Raw genomic sequence first — 17,294 nt, 5'->3', positions numbered from 1 at the left:
GGATCCATTAAATCCAGGTTGGGCTAAAATAGGGATTCTCAAACTGGGGTCTCCAGATGTTGTTGGACTACAACCTCTATCATCCCCTGCCACAGTGGTCTAAGACCACTGATGACGGCAGTTGTCGTGTAACAACACCTGGGGACCCCAGTTTGAGAATCCCTGGGCTAAGAAACGTAAAAGATAGACCTAAAACTTCACCCTAACAGGGGTTGACGGAAACAGTTAAAAGGCTCCTGGGTTAGCAGCTATTCCTTTTACAAGAGGGAGCTGCCTCTTTAAGGAAAGAGCTGTTAAATTTCAAGGGAAGAAAATGAGAATATTGAGATCCCCTTTGGTGAAAGCCACCTTGCACTCAGTTTGGACAGATGAGTGTAGATACAACTTCAGGAGTGAGGGAGGGCCTTGGATATGAGGACATATTACTAATTAATGCAGCAAAGAGGTGTGCAGCATTTGAAACCACGGAGGGAGTCTCCCCACCACAACCCCTCAATAAGCAATGGGTTAGCACAAGGGTAGGCAGTGTCAAGGGATCGTGGAACTATTGTATTGACCAGTTTTGTATTTTATGTATCTGACCTTGTGCATGCAGGAAGTGTGGAACATTCACCGATGTCCTCAATGACAGCCCTCCAGGCCACAGATACAGGCCATGAATAACTGGAAAGGGGGAAAGGAGCCTTACCCAGAAAGGCCAGATGCCCACAGGTTTCCTCTATGACTTCTGTGTGCAAGGCCCTCTGGCCTAGATCCAGCAGAGCCCACTCCTCCTCCGAGAAATTCACAGCCACCTCCTCAAAGGTCACCAGACCCTGAAAGCAAGAAGGAAATATTTTCTCTTTGAGCAAATGCAGAAATCCATGAAGGGAGCAAAGATGAAGTAGCTGAGGTGCAGGGCCCAAAGCTTCTCCAGTGGTTTTCAGAACTTCTGAGTGAGCAGTTTGGACAGCCTATGCCAAGGGACAGAGGCAGATTATTATTTCAGGCCTAAGGAAATACACTGGGGATAGTGGCCCCCACGCTGTGGCCACCTCTTCTCCCACATGATCCCTTCTCTACCTAGGGAGGAGAGCTGGTCTTGTGGCAGCCAGCATGAATTGCCCTCTTTGATAAGCAGGGTCCATCCTGGTATGCATCTGAATGGGAGGCTACCAAAATGAGTACTGTAAGATATTCCCCTCAGGGGATGGAGCCGCTTTGGGAAGAGCACCTGCTTGCTTGCATCAAGAAGGTTCCAAGTTCCCTCCCTGGCATCTCCAAGGTAGAGCTGAGAGAGACTCCTGCCTATCACCTTGGAGAAGCCACTGCCAGTCTGGGTAGACAATACCAAGCTAGATGGACCTATGGTCTGACTCGGTATAAGGCAGCTTCCTATGTTCCTATATACCTGATCCAGTTGCACAGAGGCGATCTCTGCTCTATCACAAAGAGGAGAAGGCTGGGAATGAAGAGCCAGGGTGATTTCACCACCTGTGAAGGAGAACAAAACAGATGCCTGATCACTCGAGGGGCCTGTCTGCACCTTTGTCGGTTTGTTTGGTGTATTATTAACAAGTTTCCACCTGGCCTTTCAGTCACACATTCCCAAGATGGCTAACATCACATTTTAACAATATCTGAGAACCATATGCTTTTTAACAAGAAGTGCCGGTAAGAACTAATCTGCCTTCTTTCCTTTCACTATGTATCTATTTATTTATTTAAAATATTTATACCCCGCCTTTCCAGTGCACTACTGCTCGGGGTGGCTCACAACAATCAAATAGATACCAGATACAATAAAAGTAATAAAATTAAACAAATTAAACAAACAAGTTAAAAGTCAGATTAAAAACCGCAATCATTATTAGGTTCAAATGAAAAGCTATTTTAAAAGCCAAATACTGGAAATTATAAAAAGCTAAAGAACCTACCAGATATAACCAGAAATGGAGCATTAAAAAGCCTCCTTAAAAAGGTGTATTTTAAGATTTTTTTAAAAACACTGTGGGAGGGAGCATGGCAAAGCTCTTCAGGGAGGGCGCTCCAAAGCTGAGAGGCCACAACCGAAAAGGCCCTGTCTCTAGTACCCACCAACCAGATCTCTGTTAGTGGCGGGGCCATGAGCAAGGCCTGAGACGATGAGCGGAGGGCCCTGGCAGATTCATATGGGCGAATGCTGTCTGACAGGTACCTGGTCCCAAGCTGTGCATAGAACTTTAAAGATCAGGACCAGCACCTTGAATCTAGCCCAGAAGAGGACCGGTAACCAATGAAGCTGCTGAAGAATGGGTGTGATACTCATGAAATGACTTGCACGCATGAGCATCCTTGCAGCAGCATTCTGGACCCCCTGAAGCTTCCAAACAGTCTTCAAGGGCAGTCCCACATAGAGCACATTGCAATAGTCCAATCTGGATGTTACCAATGCATGAGTGACTGAGGTTAGGTCCAACTTCTCCAAGTAGCTGGTGTACCAGCCATAGCTGGTAAAAGGCACTTCTGCACACTGCTGCCACCTGTGCCTCCAAGGACAGCACTGGGTCCAGAAGCACCCCCAAGCTGCCAACTTTGTCTTTCAGAGGGAGTGTGACCCTGTCCAAGACCAAATTTACCTCATTACTTCCATGATCAGTTCTACCAACCCAGAGCACTTCCGTCTTATCTGGATTGAGTTTCAACTTGTTTGCCCCCATCCAGTCCAGAACAGCCTCCAAACCCCTAGAATCTCAATTGATAATTACCACCTTCACAAGTTAGTCTATTTCTGCCTCAAATGTTCATGCATCCACCATCTTGAATTAGGATGGATGACATCATCACAAACTACACTGTTGAAGTGTCCCTACAGCTATGTGATGAAATGGTGCAGGACTACGTTTATGCAAATTGGCTTAGAACTCTTTGGAGCTGTCAATCATAAGGGGCAGTTAGAGAGTGACAGTTAAGAGGTTGGCAGGAAAGTGAAGTTAGAGTGGGGATCTGGGTCTGGGTAGGAACAGTCTCAAAGAGGAGTTGTTCCGAGACACAGAGGATAAGATAGTCTAAAAATTAGAGGACTGGGTTATTAAGATAATCTGTAATAAAGACTGTATTGCCAAGTACAGTTCTGGGAAGGAATTGGGTTCAAAGGTGAAAAACCTTATATACTGGCATCTCCAAGATAGGGCTGAGAGAGAGACTCCTGCCTGCAACCTTGGAGAAGCCACTGCCAGTCTGTGTAGACAACACTGAGCTAGATGGACCAATGGCCTGACTCAGTATATGGCAGCTTCCTATGTTCTAATGCAGACCCGGGTCCAACAGTACTCCCAAGCTGCACACTTGTTCTTTCAAGGGGAGTGCAGTCCCATCCAGAATCAGTTTAATCCCTTCATCCCGAGTAGATCTCCTACTGACCAACACCAGCTCCATCTTGTCTGGATTCAATCTCAGTTTACTAGCCCACATCCAGTCCATAACAGCCTCCAAGCCCCAATTCAGGTCATCCACTGCCTCCCTAGGATCAGGTGATAAAGAGAGATATTGCTGAGTGTCACTGGTATATTGCTGACAACGCAGTCCAAGTCACCGGATGACCTCTCCCAGTGGTTTCATGTAGATGTTGAACAGCATGGGGGACAAAACCAAACACTGTGGGACCTCACAAGCCAATGGCCAAGGAGCTGAGCAGCAGTCTCCCAGCACCACCTTCTGGACCCTCGCCAGAATGGCTTTTTTAAAGCCAAATTTTAGGTTATGGCCCATTTGACCCATGAGTATACCCCTTAGGTTCTGGCAACAGCCGGGCCTAGAAAAGACCGAAGCCACTCCAAAGCAGTGCCTCCAGTCCTCATACTCAAGTGGCAGTCCAGAAGGATACCATGGTCGATGGTATTGAACACCACGGAGAGGTCCAGCAGAACCAACAGGGACGCATTCCCCCTGTCAAGCTCCTGGCATAGATCATCCACTAGGGCGACCAAGGCAGTTCCAGTCCCATATCCAGGATGGAAGCCAGACGGAAAGGGATCTAAATAATCCATATCATCCAAGACCCTCTGCAGCTGAGATGCCACCACACACTCTGTCACCTTGCCCCAAAAAGGAAGGTTAGAAACAGGTCTGTTTTCCATTGATCCTGCTGCTTTTGTGTCTAATTTTACTGATTCATCTGCACTGAAAACTTTGTTACTGGGTGGGGAGGTGAGATCAAGCTAGGGAACACAATCGATTATGTATGTAGTTTTACTTCATCTCCTTGTGTGAAAACAATCTCTTCCCACACTGGAGCTTTAGCAGCCTTAAAAGTCCGGGAATGGCTCTCAAAAGCCTTGAAGTACTGCAACAAAAACTCATTGTTAGACTAAAGGAAGAGAGAAGAGAGAAGCTTTTCCCTCCACAAAGGAAAATGAAAAAGCAGCCCATATATGTCAGGTAGACTCAAGCACAGCAGACCAAGCTAGAATACGTCCCCTTACCCAGCAAGGAGCCTTCTCCATCACCCTCTTGCACAATCCATCTGAACAGTGGCCTCTCTCTGCAGTCTGATGAACCCTTCTCTGACTCAGAAAAATCTGTGTCCACTTCTGATGGTCTCTGCCCCTAAAAGATCAAAGAAAGAATGGGAAGAGGGATTATTTCATTTATCAGAACATAGGAAGCGGCCTTATACCAAGTTGGACCCTTGGTCCATCTAGCTCATTATTGTCGACAGAGACTGGCAGCAGCTTCTCCAAGGTTCTCCAAGAGACTCCACAGGCAGGAACCTCTCTCAACCCTATCTTGGAGATGCCAGGGAGGGAACTTGTAACCTTCTGCACGCAAGCAAGCAGATGATGAGGAGAGCTGGTCTTGGGGTAGAAAGCATGAATTGTTCCCTTTGCTAAGCAGGGTCCACCCTGGTTTGTATTTGAATGGGAGACAACAGTGAGCACTATAAGATATTCCCCTTAGGAGATGGAGCTGCTCTGGGAGGAGCACCTGCATTCTTGAATGCAGAAGGTTCCAAGTTCCCTCCCTGGCAGCTCCAGATAGGGCTGTGAGAGACTCCTGCTTGCGACCTTGGAGAAGCTGCTGCCAGACTGTGTAGACAATACTGAACTAGGTGGACCAATGGTCTGACTCAGTATATAGCAAAGTTGCAGGCAGGAATCTCTCTTAGGCTCAGCCCTATCTTGGAGATGCCAGGGAGGGAACTTGGAACCTTCTGCTCTTCGCAGGGGCTCCATTTCCTGAGGGGAATATCTTACAGTGCTCACACATCAATGTTTCCCATTCATATGCAACCAGGGCAGACCCTGCTTAGCTAAGGGGACAAGTCATGCTTGCTACCACAGGACCAGCTCTCCTCTTTCCAACTCTCATAAGGTACCCAGGACTGGGCCTTCTCAGAAGTAGTGCAACTACTCCCATTCCAGAGAGCCCCCTTCTGGTTTTCATCTCTCTTGGTTTTCAGGGAAAAGGCAAAAAGGCAACTTTATTTCAAAGGGCATTGGAAGGTAACAAAGTTTACATTTTTGGATGATGATAATGTTAGATTTTGTTATTCAACACATTGTGGCATTGGCTCCTGTGCTTCTGTTTTGATTTATTTCTACTAACTTTATAGCTCTTTTAATACATTTTGTTTGCCACGTTCTGGATTTTTAATCAAAAGGTGGGATAGCAATATTTCAAAATCATCCTCAAGGTATGGTGCAGTTTGTTTATTTATTTAGTAAGTAAATTTCTATACCACCTTATACCAAAATGTCTCTGGGCAGTTAAAGGAAAGGAGCTTAGTAGTCCTTAATCCTTCCTGGAATCTCTCCCCACCCTCCAAACTGGGAATTCCTCCTTCATGAGTCCCCATATTTTCAGCCCTTTAGAGCTACCAGGATGAAAGAGATGCACACACCTGCTGCTTTCCCTGCTTCTTCTCCTCTGCTTGGCTCAGGAGGAAACCTTCTGCCAGGGCCACCGCCTGGGAACTGGTCTCTGCTCCACATTCTCTGACCCAACTCTCCATCTCTGGGGGCAGGACAGTCAGGAACTGCTCCAGAATCACCAGGTCGAGAATCTGCATCTTCGTGTGCTTTTCTGGCTTCAGCCACTGACGGCAAAGACTGTGAATTCGGCTGCAAATCTCTCGGGGGCCCTCGGCTTCCTGGTAGCAGAACTGCTTGAGTCTCTGGTGCTTTGCAACTGAGCTGGTGGTGTCCTCGCCCAGCATCTTCTGCACGGTTTTTTCCCACAGTTCCTCACTGCTCCCAGCCTGGGTGGCAAGGGAACCTCTTCCTGCTCCAGAGCCAGCTGAGTGTTCCTCTTCCATCTTCACCCTGTACTCCAAAGCAGCTTCCAAGAATACTGAAATATCTCCTTGTTCTTCTGTAAGTTTCCCTCCCAAAGCAAGGGCTACCCAGAAAGATGGGGCATTTATCCTTCCAAGTCAACACATTATTCTTTCTGCAGTACTGTACAATGTTCTTGAAGCTGAAAGGTGTTTTAGAAGCAAAATTGGGTGATTCTAGTTCGGTACTAAGGATCTCACACTTCCCCGACCCCAGACTTCCTTCGTCCCTGGGATTCATTACAACACAGAATTGCCCTCTCTAGAAATCCCAGAAGTCCCTATGCGCACCTCTCCTCAGAAGAGCTCACAAGGGTGGGTCTCATTGTAGCCCTCCCCAGTCTCTCAAGGGAGTTGGGCATGAGCATCAGTGCCTGACTGGCCACCACTGGGAAGAGCCAGCGTGGTGTAGTGGCTAGAGTGCTGGACTAGGACTGGAGAGACCCGGATTCAAATCCCCATTGAGCCATGAAACTTGCTGGGTGACTCTGGGCCAGTCACTTTTCACTCCGCCTAACCTACTTCACAGGGTTGTTGTGAGGAGAAACTTAAGTATGTAGTACACTACTCTGGGCTCCTTGGAGGAAGAGCGGCATATAAAATGTAATTTTTTTTTTAAAAAAAAGTGATTTCAGGCTTCCTGGTGCCTCACAGCCTACAGAGAAAGATATAACTGTACTTGCTTCTCTTTGCGTAGAACTTTGGCAAGACCTTGTGGACCAGAAGCTTGGATGTCCCTGATGAAATCCACTCCCTTGGCTTCACTCAAGAGTCAGTAGACAAAAGGATAGTAAGACAAGCTGCTCTTTATTTCTCTCCTTCTCTCCCTCGCCCTACATCTCAAACCAAATTTCACCTCTGCTAGGCACAAGGCTGATGAGCCAAGCCCCCGCCTTCCCCCTCTCTCCTTTGGGAGGACTTCCATTTTTCTCAAGGTAGCCAAATACTACATTTCTACACTATGCTTATACAAAAGTAACATTTTCAAAAGCGCCTGTCTTTCACTCTGCTTGTGCTTTGGTTCCACTAATCTGCTACAGTGCTGTCTGGACTGTGATCCATTTGTTTATAGGTTTGGTGCTAATATTTGTGGGCCCAGAGGTGCTCTTACCCCCGGACTTCCAGGCTGAAGTCCAGGGCCTCCACACCCCCTGGGGCCCCCCAAATCCTCTTTAGTTTGTCCCAGGTGGTGTGGTTGCTGCTGACCTGCACTGTGCTGGGTGGCCATGACCTCTGCTTTAGAGACAGAGGGGGGAGTGGGGGAAACTATGTGGGACGGGAATGTGTTGTTCTGTGTTGAAAAGTTTCTGCTAATGCATACTTGCATAAATATAACTGTTTTATATTCTTACATTCTTGTGAGTTCAGTTGCTGTTTGTGCCCTCAAGAAGAACCCACCCATGTGTTAAAAATACTGCATGTGTCACGGTATGTGTGTGTAGGGGGGTGATGATTAACTTGCAGCTTCCAAAGTAAAGGCCCAAGGTCCAAAATCACCTAGGTGAACCTCTGTGAGCACTTAGAGTGCCCCCTCCCCACTTTCCTGACTGGTGCCCACTGCTGCAAGCCACCTAATGGCACAGCAGGGAAATGACTTGACTACCAAGCCAGAGGTTGCCGGTTCGAATCCCCGCTGGTAGGTTTCCCAGACTATAGGAAAACACCTATATTGGGTAGCAGTGATCTAGGAAGATGCTGAAAGGCATCATCACATACTGCATGGGAGATGGCAAACCCCTTCCTGTATTCTACCAAAGACAACCACAGGGCTCTGTGGTCACCAGGAGTCAACATTGACTCGATGGAACACTTTACGTTACCTTTACTTACTGCTGCACCCCAAATGCCCTTTGCTCACCCCAGATCCCAGAGAGGTAGGGAAATCCAAGACTGGCAGCTGGACAAGAAAGAGGGGGTTCCACTGCACAGTCTCTTGCCTCTTGCAAATAGAGCCTTCCAAATGTGGAGCCCCCTCGCTTTACCCGAGACTGCGTCTACCCAAGAAGAAAGCAAAGTCGTCGCCCCCCCCCCGCCCCCGCCCTCTGAGCCCTGCCTCCATTTCTGCACTTCGGGACCATCTTGCTAATATCTTGCATTTGCCTTTCTTCGGGGCCCAGTGGCTGATCTACGAGTTTGGGTGGGCAGGACGCAGCAGATCCCTAGTATTGGTCTCAGGGAAGAGATGATCGCAGACCCCCAACTCTGAAGACCCCCCTCGGGGCTCTGCCAGACAGACAGCGCGCCCCCCCCCCTTTCCTGCTGCACCGCAAGCATCGCCTTTGCACTCACCAGATCCTTGAAATGGGGCTGATGTTGTGGGTGGAGGTGGTGAGAAAATTAAAGGCTCCTTTCTCACAAGAGCAGCAGCGATGATGAGGCGCTGGGTGGGGTGCTCAGTGCGGCCACTCTAGTTCACAAGCCACGCACCCTCCCTCCCAGGAAGGCTGCTCTCTGATGGACAGCCCGTTCGCCACCCCCTCCCAGGCCTCTCTAGGAACCTCCACTCACTCACCTTAACCCTCCGCCTGCTAAGATCGCTGCAGCCTCGCTCTGCAAACGCGGGCGAGAGCGGGAAGCGGTGCATGCTTCGAGCACAGAGGAGGTAGGGAGGGGGGGGCATAGCATTGCTCCCAAAGGCTGGCTTATTGTCGCTCACCAGCATCTGGGGCGAGCGGAATTTAGCCCCGGGAGGTCTCAACACCCCACCCCGCAACATCCTCCCCCGCCGAGGCAACCGCAACCCCCAAAAGTTAGCCTGAGCCTCGAACCGCCCACCGCGACCCGAGTTCCTTCCCTGGTTTTGCAATGCACTTACTCCGGAATATCGGGAGTAGCCCCCAAATCGGGAGCAAGACTAGAGCTGGAATTCCGGGAGGAAAGCTGGTCTTGTGGCAGCAACGTAGCAAAAATGAATTGCCTCCTTTGCTAAGCAGGGTCTGGCCTGGTTTGCATTTGAATTATGCGAGACAAGTGTGAGCATTGTTGTGAGATATTCCCCTATGGGGCCGCTCTGGGAACAGCACCTGTCTTGCATGCTTGCATTAAGAAGGTTCCAAGTTCCCTCCTTGACATCTTCAAAATAGGACTGACTGAGGGAGAGTCCTGTCCTGCCTGCAACCTTGGAGAAGCCGCTGCCAGTCTGTGCAGGCAATACTGAACTAGATGGACCAGTGGTCTGACTCTGGCAGCTTCCTATGTTCCTAATTGGCCGGGGAGAGGGGATACGACCAAAAGGAAAACGGTATCAGGAATTCTGTCTCCCTAAGGTTTGCCGGAAACTCCTTTGGGGAGCCCCAGCCTCTGTCTCTTTCTTGCCCTCCCTTTCCTTGGGGAGTTTGGAGGGGTCCATGTGCATCATGCAGGTGATGGGTAAAGCTTTGTTGAGAGGCAGGGAGTCAGCCCTGGAAGCAAGCACCTGCTTCCCCCCACCCAGGAACTTCGTGTAGTCTGGCACATGGAGGGCCTCACATTAAATAAAGCCGAACATCAGTCACTGATGAAAATTCAACCCCTGTCCTCCTCCCCAAATTATTATTTTTTTAAATTAAAAATCTTCATGTTATAACAAAGTAATTATAACAAAAAGGTGGCAAATTCAATTTTTTGGCCTACTAGAATGATGGACAGAAGGAACACTTTGATGTGACCTGTAATTCTATATTGGGCACTGTTCAGTTATCAGAATATGCAGAATAATGAGTCTCTCTTGATTCATTTATTTCTTTTATTTCTCAAATCTGTAGGCCAAAACTTCTGTCTCTGGGTGGTTCACAACAACATAAAACAAATTCAAATGAAAACCTTATAAACAATTTAAAACCACAGTCAATTTAAGAAACTTGGGTGAAAATATGACTCTTTAAGGTAAAGTGTGCTTTCGGTGTTGACTCCTGGTGACCACAGAGCCCTATGGTTGTCTTTGGTAGAATACAGGAGGGGTTTACCATTGCCTCCTCCTGTGCAGTGTGAGATGATGCCTTTCAGCATCTTCCTATATTGCTGTTGCCCGATATAGATGTTCCCCATAGTCTGGGAAACATACCAGCGGGGATTCGAACCAGCAACCTCTTGCTCACTAGGCAAGTTATTTTCCTGTTCTGCCATTAGGTATGAGTCTTATAGAGACTTTTAAAAAGTCCCTATTATGTGTGATTCTGCAAAGTCTGCACCAAGCAGGTGGTACCTGCTATCATGAGCAGGAGTGTGCCCTCCCACTCCTGGAGGTTATTCTAGAGAGCTTTAGAGATGGAAGGGGTCTTGGATGTCTTCAGCCTGACACACACACCCTGCAAAGTGCACAGAATTGCTACAGTGTTTCTGAGAGCTGACCACCTTGCCTGTTTGAAAACATTTAGCAAAGGAGAACCCTCTGCTGCATGAGGCAGATTGTTCTGTTGTCCAATCGCTCTTACAGTTAGGAAATTCCTCCCAATATCTAGCCTGTATCTGCTTCCTTGTGATTTCTACCCACTGGTTCGAGTCTGCCCTCCAGCACAACAAGTCTGCTCCTCCTTCTGTGACAGCCCTTCAGATATTTGAAGCTGGCAATCATATCCCTTAGTCTTGTATGCAGTTAAAACATACATGGCACCTTCAACCATTCCACATAAGGCTTGTTTTCCAGACCTCACCATCTTCATGGGTTCAGTGGCCCTCCCCTGAACCCATTCCAGTTGTTCAGTGTGCTTCTTAAACAGAGACCACAAGTAGACAAAAGATTCCAAGTAAATCCGAGTATGAAGCTCTTTGAACATAGTAAGTAAAAAGGTAAATGTGTGCCATGGAGTCAGTGTCAACTCCTAGCGACCACAGAGCAATGTGGTTGTCTTTGGTAGAATACAGGAGAGGTTTACCATTGCCTCTTCCCACACCGTATGAGATGATGCTTTTCAGCATCTTCCTATATCGCTGCTGCCCAAGATAGGTGTTTCACATAGTCTGGGAAACATACCAGTGGGGATTCAGACCAGCAACCTCTGTAAACTGCCTTATACTGAGTCAGACCATTGGTTCATCTAGCTCAGTAGCATCTAGACCAGGCCTGCTCAACTTTGCCTCCACCCCAGCTGTTTTTGGACTACAGCTCCCATGATCCCCAGCCACAGTGGCCAATAAATAGGGATTATGGGAGTTGTAGGCCAACATCTGCAGGAGGGCAGAATTTAAGCAACCCTGGTCTAGATTGACTGGCAACGGGTCTCCAAGGTTTGAGGCAGGAGTCTTTTCCAGCCCTACCGGGAGATGCCAAGGAATGAACCTGGGACCGTCTGCATGTAAAGCAGATGCTCTTCCACTGAGCTACAGGGCTTATTAACCTGAAATCCTTTCAGAGGGGCAGAGAGACAATAGCAGTGTACACTGATAATAAGCCCAAGAGCAGGGATTTTCAATGTTGGGTCCCCAGATGTTATTGGACTTCAACTCCCATGATCCCCAACCAAAGGCCACTAGGGCTGGGGATTATGGGAGTTGAAGTCCAATAATATCTGGGGACCCAACATTAAGAATCCCTGCCCTAGAGGATGCAAAAGCACCCCAGTCTCTGGAAATTATTTCACATTCCTTTCCCCTGATTTGCACCATTATGGAAACTGCATTTTAATTAATTTTTTAAAATCAAAACCAGCTATGTTCAGGATCACGCCCACAGTCCCCATTTCCTCATGCCTGTGGCCAAAGCACATCTCCCCCAAACTAAATGCAGGGGAAGTGACAGACTCTTGAGTCCAGCCCATAGTCAGGCTCTGATTCTGCAGATTCTCCAGGGAAAACACATCCCATTGCAATTATGTGGCACAATGAGTGCATCTCTTCCCATGCAGAGGATCTTGGAGTAAAGATGGTTCAATAAGGAGTGCACCAGCAGTGAGATGCAGATATTATGACGAGACATGGAAGTGAGAAGGGATATTGGGAAGAAATAGACACAGATATTCCTGCTGCTGTGGGATAAAGAAAAGATACTTTCACTAATGTAAAACATTTTTTGTTTGCTCTGTTCCTTTCCTTTTATTCTCATCTCCCCCCCTTTCATTTTTAGAGTTTGTTATGCTATTGAACAGATTTACCTAGAAACCCCAGTACATTTATATTCATTAGAAAGGTGACTGTGTTGTACATGGTTAATTTTGATAAGATTTCAGATTCAATGCCACATGTTATTATATTTGAGAAATATTTCTTACATGTGAGATTCATTTGGAATGTAGACATTTTGGTGTAACCATTTCTGCAGCTAAGATAATTGATTATTCAACACTTTGTATAACTGTTTCAAGAAACAGAAAATGGTATTATATTGGGGTAAGATAATTTATAATTTTAATATACAGAGGTTTTTGATACATTTTTATATTTTGAAAGTCCTAATACTATAATTCCTACACACACACACACACACTTTTTGTTTAACATTTTATTGTTATTTTTACAGCTGCCTCTGAGGAAGACCATTTTTAGCTCAAAACATATCAGGCATTAATACAGAATTGAACAACATTTATTCAGCACCTTTGGGATTCCCCCCGCCTCTCACCCGTTCTTGTTTTCTTGGTGCTTTCATGGAGAGCAGCACACTGTAATCAGTGTATGTCTCAGGAACAAAATCCTTTCCAGTAAAAACCTGAGGACAGTTACTTTACCAAGGAAATGCAATCGCCTCTTTAATACCACTGAAGACCTGCAATAGACTGAAACGTGTTTGGTTGGACAAAGAGCTTCCTTGTTCTCCATATGTGGCATCACAGCTGGACCAACTTAAAGCCTCTTTCTACCCAGATAAAGCACTTCTAGTTTCCCCTTGAGGCATTATAAGGCAGTTGGACTGACATAAAATCTTGGATGCTGCTATTCCTGACGTTGTCTCCTTCTTTGAGACTGGCTACTAGATATGGGTAGTTTTATCTTTACTGTAATATGAGAGTTTTGTTTATATACAGTGGTCCCTCGACTTACGTAGTTAATCCGTTCCGAACGGACGTTCGTAAGTCGAAATTTTCGTAGGTCGAAAAGCGCACCCACGGAGGTCTGGAAACACTCATAAGTCGAGGCAACCGCATCTAAAAATTCGTAAGTCGAGGAAGCCAAATCTAAACCGCCAACTACTTCCGGTCTTTTTTGGCGTTCGTAAGTCGAAAACGTTGGTTGTCGAGTAGTTCGTAGGTCGAGGGACTACTGTACTTGATTGTTTACATACATATCATTTCAGCCTTTTCATATTAACTTTTATATTTTGTGAGAGTGTATATCAGGCATCCCCAAACTGCGGCCCTCCAGATGTTGCTGAACTACAACTCCCAGCATCCCTAGACACAATTTTTTTGTGGCTGGGTATGCTGGAAGTTGTAGTTCAGCAACATCTGGAGGGCCGCAGTTTGGGGATGCCTGGTGTATATGAACAAACCTGTAGAGCTTTATCTGGATACAGTCTCTATTTCAAATATATTTCTACAGATTAGGATTCTCTTTGGATTAGCTCTTGCTATTAACAAATCTAATATGATAAAGTTCAGTTTTTATCTTTTGGGTGACTAGTCTCCCCCCGCCCCCACGGCCAATCTCTCTTTTCCCTGACAGCCTTAAGGTCCCTCTGCTGAGCTTCTTGGCTGAGCAAGGCTCTGAACCAAGCTCTACCAAGACCAGTTCCAAAATACTACGTGCTACAGTATGCTGTTAGTGGCTACTTGCTCACAACAGTGCGCTCTCTCTCCACATCTTGCTGCAAGATGATCAGGGGCCTAGAGCACCTTCCTTAAAAATCATGCATGGTGTAGAGAAAGTGGATAGAGATAAATTTCTCTCTCACACACATAACACTAGAACTAGGGGTCATCCCATGAAATTGGTTGCCAAGAAATTTAGGTCCAGCAAACGGAAGTACTTTTTTGCACAACACATAATCAACTTGTGGAATTCTTTGCCACAAGATGTGGTGACAGCCAACAACCTGAATGGCTTTAAGAGGGGCTTGGATAACTTCATGGAGGAGAGGTCTATCAACGGCTACTAGCTGGAGGGCTATAGGCCACCTCCAGCCTCAGAGACAAGATGCCTCTGAATACCAGTTGCAGGGGAGTAACAGCAGGAGAGAGGGTATGCCCTCAACTCCTGCCTATGGCTTCCAGTGGCATCTGGTGGGCCACTGTGCGAAACAGGATGCTGAACTAGATGGGCCTTGGGCCTGATCCAGCAGGGCTGTTCTTATGTAACTCCTCTATAGTATCCATGCAATTGACAGAAGATTCATTTCTGCTTATGAGTCTGCAAATCCTTCATGCAAAATCAGTGACTCGCTTCTCACTGCAACGATGTCTGAGCAGTACAGCATTCTGCTTATACAACATGGAAGGGACATTTATAAAACATCATCAATTGAGACAGACCAAAGTCTCATCTGTCACCTTTCTATGGCTACGACTGAACAGCAGATGCAAATCCTGCACTTGAAATGAAATAGTCTCTCGGGCAGACATCTTTCCTACCTAGAGGCGGATCTTATCTATGGGCAAAGTGGGACTAAATTTCCCAGTCAACCATGTAGTCTGTGCTTCCGACTTGCATGTCTACTGCCTCCCTCTGTTGTTCCCTGCTGATCTTTTCTTCCCTGTTTTATTTTACATTTATATCTCTCCAAAGAGCCCAGAGCAGTGTACCTGGCTATATTTATCCTCACATCAACCTTGAGAGGTAGGTTAGGCTGAAAGATATGTGACAGGCCCAGTATCACCCAGTGAGTTTCATGGCTAACTGGGAATTTGAACTCAGGTCTCCCCGGTCCTAGTCCAAAACTCTAACCACTACACCACACTGGCTCTGCAGTTACATCTTGCCTGCCTGCTACTGCTTTAAGATTTCTGAGGCTGGGCAAGGGTGGCACAGAATAAACAAAAAGCCCCAGCTCTTTTAAAATATCAATATTAGTAAGGCAGGAGACAATAAGCATGCTTACTTTTGTTTTGCAAAGTGGCTGGTCCTATGACCATTCTATAAACCAACCAGAGAAGGACTAGGCTGAATGATTCCTCAGGCAGCCAATCAGAGAGTCCAGAGGATGGGGAAGTCTTTTTCTTATAGTTTCTCAGAAAAATCCAATCACCATTTTGATTAGAGAGTAGATAGGCTGGCTGACTGTTGGTAAGTCTGATCTTTTGCTAGCGTCTTTGTTTGGAGAGGAGGAAATGCAACCTTGGCTTTCTCTTCCTTGCTCTCTGATCTGATCTGTATGCAAAGCTTTATGGCCCATTCCCAAAATGACATGCCATAAAACATTGGAAGGAACAGCAAACTTGGAAGGAACAGCAAACTAAGACTGGACTAAATAGATTAGAAACTGGCATAAGAAGCCAGAAAGTTATTTTAGGGCATATGCATGGATTTCTGAGTACAAACTGCTTTTCAAATAATTGCAGAAGTGGATTTCCATGTGGGTGTGGTGTAGAGAAGGAATGGATTCTGTTGGAAGGAAAATAATTTGAAAAATCAATTTGCTATGCAGAGAGCTAACCAGATTTTTGCCTGGATTGTGGCCAGTATCTGTAACATTAATATGTCTACTGGGCATTATGGTCGATCAGGCAAAGATTAAGGAAGTGTTCCATATAGAAAACATTTGTACCTTCCTAGGATGGACACCCTGACTACGTAGTGAACACCCAAGGCAGGCAGAGAGTAGCACCCAGCTATTCATAAAACATAAGAACAGCCCTGCTAGATCAGGCACAAGGCCCATCTTGTCCAGCATCCTGTTTAACACAGTGGCCCACCAGATGCCTCTGGGGAGCCCACAGGCAAGAGGTATGTGCATGCCCTTTCTCCTGCAGTTGCTCCCCTGGAACTGGTATTGAGAGTCATCGTGCCTCTTGAGGCTGGAGGTGGCCCACAGCCACCAGACTAGTAGCCATTGATAGTCCTGTCCACCATGAATTTGTCTAAGCCCCCTTTAAAGCTATCCAAGTTGGTGGCCATCACCACATCCCATGGTAAAGGCCATGGAGTAGGGAGGGGGTGTCCCTGTGCATCTTTGCTTCCCATGGTACCCTCTGGGTTATAGGAGATGGATTATAGCTGCAGCAAGCATCACTGAAAAACCTGTAATTTTTATATTATTTATGTATGCATTTTTGAAATAGGCAGGCAGAGCTGCCCTTGTAATTTCAGAATGCATTTGTTCTCCACTTTTGTAGTGAGTCTCTGCTTTACTTGTGGCTTATATAGATGTTAACTTTTACAGGTATAGCCTGTGCTTCCTCCAAGAAGCCCAGAGTGGTGCACATGGTGACATTTTCCCTCCCAATAGCCCTATGAGGAAGGTTATGTTAAGAGATAAGTGATTGTCCCAGAGTCACCCAGTGAGTTTCATGGCTGAATGGAGATTTGAATATGGATTTCCCCAGTCTATTCCAGCACACTAACCACTGCACCACTCTGGCTCAGAGTTCTTTCTTGTTGTTCATTATTAGTGGTATTCATTTTTTAAAATAGGCAGACAGAGCTGCCCTGATGACTTCAGAATGTATTTACTTTCCACAGAAGCAGCCTTTTTATAGCTGGTCTGTGCTTAACTTGTGGCTTGTCCAGTTCTTTTCCCGTGTGTGTGCTTGTCTTTTGATCCTGCCGTGTTAGATACAACAAATCTACACACTACTGTAGTCCTGTTAAACACTATAAAGCAACTGATGTTTTCCATATTTCTCTGTATCTCTGCTGATGAGCAAATGGGATTTGTGTGCTTGTGTTTGTATTTTGATCCCACTCATTAGCTACAAACCTACACTTTGCCAGTTACTGCTAAGGCACCCGCCTAGTCCTGGCTCCACCTCCTCAGCTGCCTACAATTGGCTCCACCTCTCACTACCTGTGGCTCCACCCATCACCTGCCCTGCTTGGCGCCCTCACAGTCCCAGGAACCACCAGCTGCCACTGTTCCTACCTAAAAAGGAATGTAGGGACTTCACTGTTGTGAAAGGATAGATAAGCTGATGCCCAAAGTAATGACGATCTTTGA

The 17,294-nt window shown here is 46.5% G+C and overlaps 1 long non-coding RNA gene and 1 pseudogene across 1 annotated transcript; one reads left to right on the top strand and one right to left on the bottom strand.

The window, feature by feature from the left end:
* Positions 1-17,294, bottom strand: part of LOC128343389 (zinc finger protein 420-like) — a 38,957-nt pseudogene that overhangs the window by 5,762 nt on the left and 15,901 nt on the right.
* LOC128343393 (uncharacterized) lies at positions 5,296-14,314 on the top strand. Its single transcript, XR_008315500.1, has 3 exons — positions 5,296-6,332; positions 6,990-7,082; positions 12,115-14,314. It is a non-coding gene; the product is annotated as an uncharacterized LOC128343393 (long non-coding RNA).

Source organism: Hemicordylus capensis, chromosome 2, assembly GCF_027244095.1.
Source record: "Hemicordylus capensis ecotype Gifberg chromosome 2, rHemCap1.1.pri, whole genome shotgun sequence".
Lineage (NCBI taxonomy): Eukaryota > Metazoa > Chordata > Lepidosauria > Squamata > Cordylidae > Hemicordylus > Hemicordylus capensis.
This window is presented reverse-complemented; position numbering and strand designations above follow the sequence as displayed.